The sequence below is a fragment of the Berghia stephanieae genome, chromosome 1, assembly GCF_034508935.2.
Source record: "Berghia stephanieae isolate SIO BIC M18660-M18661 chromosome 1, UCSD_Bste_1.3, whole genome shotgun sequence".
NCBI classification, from domain to species: domain Eukaryota; kingdom Metazoa; phylum Mollusca; class Gastropoda; order Nudibranchia; family Aeolidiidae; genus Berghia; species Berghia stephanieae.
The window spans coordinates 13902111-13912110 of record NC_088360.1 but is presented as its reverse complement, the minus strand read 5'-3'; the positions used below and the strand labels follow the sequence as shown (position 1 = coordinate 13912110).

Below are 10000 nucleotides of genomic sequence, written 5' to 3'. Positions count from 1 at the left end.
AGAAATGAATTAGGTTACACATACAAAAATATCGCAATTATATCCTTATCATTCCGGTAAGAAATGTAACTGTAAGTCACTGACAAGAGAACACACCCCTAACGTCACTTTAGATGTGTACCAAATATTTTTCATAGGGTGATCGAATGGTGTTTTTGCTTATCTGTCGTTGTATCAATAGAAAGAGATAAAATGAATAAGTGATAAACAATATCGGTCATAATGAACGCTAGTTGCACTCTGAGCCCAAATATCAGGTGATGGTTATCTTTTCCTGTGTAAGAGAGTTGTAGTTACACACTATGTACGACGTATTGCTTATAATGAAAATATCACATGAGTGGCTAATTATAGAAGTGATTTGTTAATTATTTTATTTTTTTTGGTTGCTTTTATGTGATATTTTCGTGATACACGTGAAATGTCGTACAAAATCTACAACTATAAATCACTAATAATCTCACCTTTATGTCTGTCTAGTATTCCTCAAGCCCGACCTGTACTTATTTGCAGGTCTGATAGCCCAAATTGTTATGGGCTCACTATTGTATTTGAAATACTCTCAAACCAACGTAAAATACAGGGTGTCCATAAAGTCTTTCCCTGATTTCAAAGATTCATTATTCTACCGTTATAGATTTACCATCTGGTTTTCACCATCTTCTTGAGATCCGTACATTTATGCCCATTTACCATAGACCCACATTACATCGGCAAATTTAGCAAAATCGACATGACCTTAAAAGGCCTCATTTTTCTCTCCTTCTTTTTCGGAATAGCAACAGTGTGACAAAAATCGTTGGGCGACGAGAATGAGATCAATCTTTCACTATGTGTCTTAGCCAATTTAGATTATCCAATTGAAAAAAAAAAGATTTTCATTAGTGGTCTACAAACTTGGCTATGAAAGGTTGTTGAGATACCTTTGACGATTTCGTTTCATGCCATCACAAAAAGATTTGTATCGCACTTTTGCCATTCCGAAATATAGTAGGGGGAATTCGGCTAAAACCGTGCAAATTCGGGTTGAAAGCATGAGAATTTGCATACAGGTTGCTAAGACCCATAGAAAAAACATCTGATATAGAACCACTTTGGCAATCAATCATAAGGCCTTAGATTTTACCTATAACAGCTATATTAAACAAGGGAAATAACTGCGTAAAAGTATATATTTTCTTCATATTCATTGTATTAGGGAAAATTAGGCTAAACCGTGCACATTGGGGTTGAAATCCTGAAAAGTGGCATATAGGTAGCTATAACCCGTATAAATAACACCTGATATAGAACCACTCTGGCGATTTATCATAACAGTGCGTTTTTAGCACTTTTATTTTTTCCTATATAGCATTACTTATCCGAGGAAATAACCACGATAATACAATGTGCGTTCTAAAACTTTAAATACACTGGTAACCACTTACGGTAGCTAACTGATGGTTATTTCGTGTTGTAACTAGTAGATAAAAGCGGGAGAGGGAGGAGAGGGAGTGAGCGGGAGAGACGGAGAGAGAGAGAGAGAGAGAGAGAGAGAGAGAGAGAGAGAGATAATTTTACTCATTATTGTACTAAACTAACTAGTAGATAACATAGGGAGAGGGGGGAGAGGGAGTGAGCAGGAGAGACGGAGAGAGAGAGGGAGAGAGAGAGAGAGAGAGAGAGAGAGGAAGAGAGAGAGAGGAAGAGAGAGAGAGAGAGAGAACGAGAGACAGAGAGAGAGAGAGAGAGAGAGAGAGAGAGAGAGAGAGAATTTTACTCATTAATGTACTGACCTCACACCCCCTCCCACACACACCCCTCCCACACACACACACCCCACACACACACCCCGCATCTACACAAGTCCGTGCAAGGCAAACCGGACCTTAAACACTTGCATCGGGTGCCGATACATTATCTCTTACATGAACATTTGATGAGTTTTGGGACACTTTTGACAATTCTGGAAATAAGCTCCACAGTGGTTTATGTCGATCGTCACATTTGTTGCAGGGTTCTATTCTATAAAAGATATAATGTTAGCAAAAGCTCGACTTCTTTCAAGAACTGTGACATCATGATTATCATCAGCAGTGACATCTTTTAAAGCTTTTTTTTTTTTTAAAGTATCGTGCATGATAAATTTTATGGTATAGGGCAGTAGTGTGCCTCCTGAGTGACAAAATCTCCTCCGGCAATAAATGACAACATATCAGAATCTTTTATAGATAACGCTAATTCACGAATATTTTCTTCCATATCTGTTGTCATTACAGAATGGAGTACTCCCGATTACATGTTTTTACAAAAAAGCACGTTTGTTTATTATAGCCAATCTCTAATTTTGAACGTTGTCTCATTATTCTCGTGGGTTGCGAAATATATTCATTCGGTGACTCCTTTAAGTCAAATGACGAAGTTTGGAATTCTTGTAGGGCAATTCTTTTAGATTTCTTTAATTCTAATCGCCTAATTTTGTTGGCATTAAATTTTACACGACAATACTTATGCCACTTAGCATCATTTTGTTTTAAGCTATCAATAATCTCATTTCTTTCTGATGAATTAAAAAAAAAATTAGATACATCCAACTTGTTCTCATCACAAACCAAATAATTGAATTGTGTTAACTCTTCAAAAAGAGTTTCATAGCCTTGCACTTTGTCATACCTCCTCGACTTAGAGGGACATTCTAAACGGTCTTATCTTGTTGGCATATCAAACACTTGTCCCAGTCTCTGGGAGCAGTTCTTTTAGCTATTGTATGTGTATCTGAAATCTTGCAAACGCATTCCTTTATTAAGCATATGCAATGTTCTTTCCTAACTCTCTCTCTCTCTCTCTCTCTCTCTCTCTCTCTCTCTCTCTCTCTCTTTCTTTCGTTCTTTCTGTTAAAGACCCATCATCAGCAGGAAAAATGTGTGCAGTGCCTTACATAAGGACACAACAGTACAAATAGAACATTCTCCCATTGTTCCTTTGCGGTAAATAACGTAGAGTAAATAACTTGCCACAATACAGCATCATAGTGGTTGATGATAATGATGATAATTATAGCAATGTAAGTGGTATGCTGACTCTTTACTGTCATCAAGTTTGACCGAAATAGGTTTTAACTCACGTAAAATTATTATAGCAGTATTTTTGGAAAGAAAAGAAAACAGGAGGAGGGGAGGAGCACTGTCCTTTGTCAACACCGGTTATCGGCATTTATTGAGCTGTATTCTGCTAGTCTCTTTTATCTACCCCTCTGCTCGTCTGCCCGTCCGTTTTAGAGCAATTGATTATACTTATTAAATCAGATGCAGAAAAATCTCATATTATAGAATATTGCTCGCTAGACGTCCTTTAAAACAAGTGAAATTGAATAATATTTACGATTAAAACTTTGTATGGTTCGTGAATCGAAAGTAAAGGGAAAGGAAAACATCCGCTTCGACGCTAAAAATAGTCACCAATGGGAATCCAAAGGATGACGTAAAACAACCATTGGTCGGCTTGCCTCGAATGTTTACGCAATAAAAATGAAAGAAATTATTGTCGTCCATTTCAAAATTTTCTAATCTTAAAAAACTTGTATCTCAACTAATATTGATCTCTCAGAGTGGTTCTATATCATAAATTATAGGGTTTTTCACATTCTACAACATATGTAATTTTCATGCTTTCAACCCTGTTTGCACAATTCAAGAGTTTTTTGGACCTAATTCCCCATACTAATAGAAGTTTAGGTTGATTTCGCTAAATTGTGTGATGTAATGTGAGTATAATATGAATAATGAGCATAACTGGATTACTTTTCCTGAGAAGATGGCGTAAACCACATGCAAATATCTATGACAGTATTAGAATAATGAGTATTTGAAATTAGGGAAAGACTTTATGGACACGCTGTATTGTCCATTACAAAAAAATTAAACAAGCCTTTAATTGTATTCGGTTATCAGACCTGTAAATATGCGCCTGTAGCTTAAGCCCAAAGCGCTTTGATTGGTCTCTTAAGTTGAAATGGACAATGATATGTTTTATTTGCGATCGACAGTCATTTGAGCTTTAAATGATGAATAATTTAAAAATAAATAAAATTAAAATATGAACACACATCAAGCGCATTTCTATACGTTTCCGTTCTCAATGCGACTCTCTATGCTTATTTTATTCCCTCACCATAAATTTGAGTAGAGCATGAATTCGTAATGAAATAAATACAACGCATAACACTATTATCATTATTATTATTATTATTATTATTATTATTATTATTATTATTATTATTATTATTATTATTATTATTATTATTATTATTATCATCATCATCATCATCATCATTATTATTATTATTATTATTATTATTATTATTATTATTATTATTAAAAGTAGTAGTAGTAGTAGTAGTAGTAGTAGTAGTAGTAGTAGTAGTAGTAGTAGTAGTAGTAGTAGTAGTAGTATAACAATAATAATAATGATAATAATAATGATAATAATAATGATAATAATAATAATAATGATAATAATAATGATAATAATAATAATAATAATAATAATAATAATAATAATAATAATAATAATAATAATAATAATAATATAGCATTTCTACCTATAGAACTATGTAATGCTCTATTCGCTACGATCGAGCTTTGAGTTATTGAATGCTACGTACAACGTCATGAGTTCTACGTATGCATTTGGGAAAAAAAATGTAAACATTGTTTTATGGCCTGAAAGGCTGATAACTCCTACTTGCAGACATGCATAGTAAAGATAGATTCGACTCATTGCCTTTGCCTTTTGTTTCTGATAAATACGAAATGCATTTCTTGTGAACAATGAACACGGTGAATAATCTGCATGCAATCCGTTAACGATAGTGGCAATTTAACGATTAATCTTCTTGACACCACCCCTCAACCATGAATTATGGGAGTTGTGACGCAAGCACTCTGACGCCTATACCAACCACAACGACCACAGCAATCACCAGTATAAATCAGTCATTACGCAACTTCATTTCGGTTCAATGCCTCGATTTGCACAGGTCTTGGTTTATGTCATCTATGTTAAATTGCAACACGTGGCTGCAACGCAGGACTAAGCGTTGAGTACAGAATGGTCGTGCATTGCAAGTAACATTCTAAAAGCGCATTGAGTCTAGAACAAATCTTGGGAAAATGATGTATATCTAATATCTATAATTATATATAAACGTCAAACTGTTCATTTTTATATTTAATTTGTACAGCTATTCTTGAAAACTGGTTTGTCCCAAAATCAGACCGAATGTTTAAAAGAAATTGTTTAAAACTGGGGAATCTAAATAGCGCTACATCCACTTAATGTGCTTAAAGCGCTTAAAAAGGGGTCACTAACAGACAGAGACAACGCTGATAGCGACCAGATCCTCATTTTACACCTAAGTATGGCGAGAGAATGTTAGTAAAAAGCCTTTTCCTAGGATTCAACAATGCGCGGGACTCGAGAGGGACTCGAACCTTGGACCTTCCGGACTGAAGGCGAGGGTCAAGACCGCGTAGCTGTATTGAAGTGATTCAATTGTTTTTATCCTATTAAATAGAATAGACGACTTCAACCTGTAATACACGATTTTATTTATCTGTTTAAAAACGAGTGGATTGATTTTTAAACTATGTTCTTGCTATACATTTGTGACTTACAACTAAGCCGGAATTTATCCACATCATAAAAGTATTTTAATCTACGTTTTAAATTCATGAATATGTTTGAATATTGTTTCCCTCCTTTTTAGTTGTTTGTCGTTCTGTTTTTGCTTTGGTGTATTTATTGTATAAATGCAAAATGTGCAGTGTCTTCGAGCCGAAGGATCAATAAAACCATATTATACAGATCTTTTAGTGTATATTTGTGTGTGTGTGTGTGTGTGTGTGAGTGTGTGTGTGTGTGTGGTTGGTATATTAAAAACAAACAAAAACTTCACGTTATTAATCCCCAAGGAGAAATTTGTATTTAGGTCTATTCCAAGGAAAGACTGGAATAAACCGGGGATTCAGCCGCAATGCAGCGCCGCAAGTGAGTTAAAGGGAGGTGACTTGCTCAAGGCCACACAGGGTGATGGGTCGTCGAACTCTGTACCTCTGTGGGGCTATGTGGTCTTGTGGTATGACACTCGCTTTCGGATCGGAAGGTCCTGGGTTCGAGCCTCGCGCTCGGTGCATAGTTGAGTCCTTGGAAAAGGCTCTTTAATCACTTTCTCTCACCGTACTCAGGTGTAAAATGAGTACTTGGCCGTAAACAGCGTTGTCTTTGTCCGAAAAATTGTATTATCGCCTAACAGGCGGTATGTCCCGTCCTACATGTTAAATGTTGCTGTTGACCAGGGAACCCTTTTAAAGCGATTTGAGCACATTTAGTGGATTTTGCGCTATATAAAGCTCAATTGTATTTTAATAGCTCAATTTTTTTTCCCTTCGGATACAAAACAAAGTCAATACCACTGAGCCACGCTAACCCATAAACCGTAACATTGACAATAAAAAAATGAAAAACCAACATTTTCTTGAGACTATTAGGCTTTCTCTTTAAAATGGATACAATTGTCCTTTCTTTTACTGTTAAGTTATTAGCGTTGATTGCATTTATGCCGTAAGTCCAGTCAGAGACGTCAGCAGGGCGTTACTTTCCTACGTTACCACATAGCTTTCTTTCATACATGAATTGGATCTGGTTGAATAATTTACAATAACAAGTACGACTCGTCAAGTGTCAAATCACTCATCTGGATTGCAAGACGTGCATTTTAGTACATTTATTATATAACTTGAGACCGAGAAATTATTAAATTTCTTTCAATCCTAACCTTGGTTCAGTCCGATTTTAGTCAAGTGCTAATCTGGTACTTTGTATGCATTGTCTTCTGTAGCTCCAGAGTGGATCCATAGATTTTCATCTGAAAGGAGTTGTATGCTAACAATTTGTCTTTCTTTGTTGGTCATATCGTGGAATTGATTTCAAAATGATGGGAGGAGAGGGTAGGGTAAGGTGTGTGTGTGTGTGGGGGGGGGGGGGGGCAAGTGATTTAATTGCTAAAACCTTGAGCTAATTTGAAATGCCACAACTGAAACCCACAACACCCCATAAAATTGTTTTATAAATTTCATGAACACGCACTATTAATCGAGCGCTTGGCCGATAAATATATCTAAAATATTTTGTGATAAATCTCCTGAGGAGATAAACTATTTAGCGCCCAATGAGAGAAACGTTGTTGAAGGGGAATAGAATTTGATTTTTTGACATACGATGAGTAAGGATACCTTAGATGTGATTAGACAGGATTTATATTGAAATCCAGATGCACAATGAAGGTAAAAAAAGGCCTATAAAGATATTATCAATGAACAGCAGCATCATCTTATAAAGATGGCCCAGGACCGAATAGAATGGTAGCTGCTGGTAAAGTACAGATGGAGTCCTATACTCCACAGTTCATAAGTCGAGCACTTAGTTCAAATTGCATTCTATCCAATGGTGATAGTAAACCAGTAAACCCCGGTCCATTGACCGTATAAGACATGCCTTATCATATAAAACCTTAACATGCAGGTTACTTTTGAGTTCAATCTCGAAGTATTTCATGAGACCGGTGATATGAGACCGATAATAATACAACTGCCATTGTGGATTGAGGAGACCAGAAGTAAGGAAGATGTGAAGTCACGACTGTTGTTCCCCGTTTAAATCAAATGGAAATGCCAGTCGGAAGTATTCATTTCAAGACAAATGGTCAGGTAGTTCTGACAAATTCATTCTAGTTAACCTAGATCTACATGTCAGCGATTTATTTTAGATAACTAAAACAGACGCAACAATATACTTAATGAAAACCATAACATTCGGATTTATGATTTAATATAGATAGAAAGAAGTTGACCTCATTCAGGTCTTTGATATTGTTTTTTGCCACCCATGTTTATCAGTAATTCTTACTAAACTGTATTAACCAGAACATGAACGTTCAAGGTTACACATCGTTTTGTGTATTGGTCCGTTATACTTCCGGATGGCAATGTTGTGAGCTTCTTAGCCAAGCGCATACTATCTATAACCATCCTTACATTCTCGCATGTGACCTACCAACAAGAATAGGAGGGGGTTTTGTAACCAAAAGGCATTAATAAAGTAATCAGACATTTCTTACTCCGATAATTATTGATATTTTAAAAATATAATAAAGAACGGCTAGTCCCAATGTGCACATTATTAGTACATGTCGGTCTGTGCACTTGATCAAGGCCCGATTTTATGGACGCGGACTAGCGCTTTGTCTCTTGACTTCAGTCAAGGACTTGAAAAAAATCGGATTTTATCTTCAAAGCAAGTCCCAGACTAAAATCATGGCACCTTCAGACTAAGTTTGGCCACGTTTTAGATATATGCTGAGGCCAGACTTCAAGCTTATATATATATATATATATATATATATATATATATATATATATATATATATATATACATATATATATACCTATATACTTTACCATCAGGCTGTGTAATACGCTCCCATTCTGTTAGTTACCACATGTATGCTGACGAAACGCAGCTATATAAATCTGCTTCTCCTCATGATCTCTCCTCTTTTGTCTGTGATTTAGAAAATTGTTGTGACTCCATCAAAAGTTGGATGTTTGCAAATAAGCTATTGTTGAATGAAGACAAAAGTGAAGTTGTTTGATAGGAACTCAGTAAAAATTAAAGTCTTTCCAATTTTCAACTCCTACACTAACTATAACTGATTCTGAAATTTCTATTTCTGAAAAGGCTAAAAATTTAGGTGTCATTCTGGATAGTTCTTTGTCTATGGATCAGTATATAAACAATCTTGTGAAAATTATGTAATATGAGCTCCGTAGAATATCACAGATGAGGTCGTTTTTACCTTTCAACACCTTGAAGATAATTGTCTCTGCATTGGTCTTGTCACGTCTTGACTACTCCAATTCACTGCTCGCTGGTCTCCCTAATAACAAAATAAACAAGCTCCAGAGAGTGCAGAATTGTGCGGCTAGTTTAGTCCTGGGAAAATCTCATTACGATGATACAAAGGACATGCTTCGAATCCTCCACTGGCTGCCAGTCCGGGCTAGAATTGAATACAAAATAGCCCTTGTCTGCTTTGGTGTATTTGAGTCTTCTGTCCTTTACATTCAACACTTACTCCAACCGTACGTACCTTTGAGAAATATTAGATCCCACGATTTAAAATTGTTAGCGATAGGTCTCTAATTCGGATCCACGATTTGGAAAGATCTCCCTCAATCTGTGAGATTTTCGAGCTCAATAGACATTTTCAAAAAAAAAATAAAACAAACCTGAAAACATATCAGTATCAGAAAATACTTACTTATTTAAATTTTAAATGTATAATATTGTATGTGACTTTTATATTGATGATGTATTGATGCCAGAATTATGCTCTTAATTGTTTTGATATAATTTTGGTCGAGTTGGATTTGAAACAATGATCTTTTTTTAAAAAGCGCTTTGAGGTTTCGACGAAAGGCGCTATAGAAATATGCTTATTATAATAATTATTATTATGATTATCATCATAATATATATATATATATATATATATATATATATATATATATATATATATATATATATATATATATATATAAGTAGAAAAATAGTTCAACTCATTCGCTTGACCTCGCGAGATCCACCTTAGCATTCTTTGGAAATACTGTCGAAGCACCAAAGAAAAGAAAATTAAGATTAGTAATCTTGCTACGGACAAAAAGCTGTAAAAGGGGTTTGTTCCTGATTCGCCCAAATGACAGTTCAAGGTTGAATGTACTTGCCATTGAACAAAATCTTGGACAAGACGATGCTGGAAAAATATTGGAGGTGGAATATTAACTATGAAGCGATTCACTCACTCAAAGACGTCTAGTTTTTCAACAACAAGTGAATGGTTTTAGATACAATTTATCACATACTTGACATAGATACACATTATGAATCGTCCGAAGAATTCTTC

The 10000-nt window shown here is 35.3% G+C and overlaps 2 protein-coding genes across 2 annotated transcripts in view; one reads left to right on the top strand and one right to left on the bottom strand.

The window, feature by feature from the left end:
• LOC144968416 (ATP-binding cassette sub-family G member 5-like) overlaps positions 1–239 on the bottom strand; it is a 22181-nt gene extending 21942 nt beyond the window's left edge. Inside the window, exon 1 of the mRNA XM_078906740.1 lies at positions 1–239. This exon is cut by the window's left edge and continues 42 nt beyond it. The gene's annotated coding sequence lies outside the window, so the exon portion shown is untranslated.
• The window catches only part of LOC144968549 (putative small nuclear ribonucleoprotein Sm D2), a 399977-nt gene that overhangs the window by 81726 nt on the left and 308251 nt on the right, over positions 1–10000 (top strand). The window lies entirely within an intron of this gene.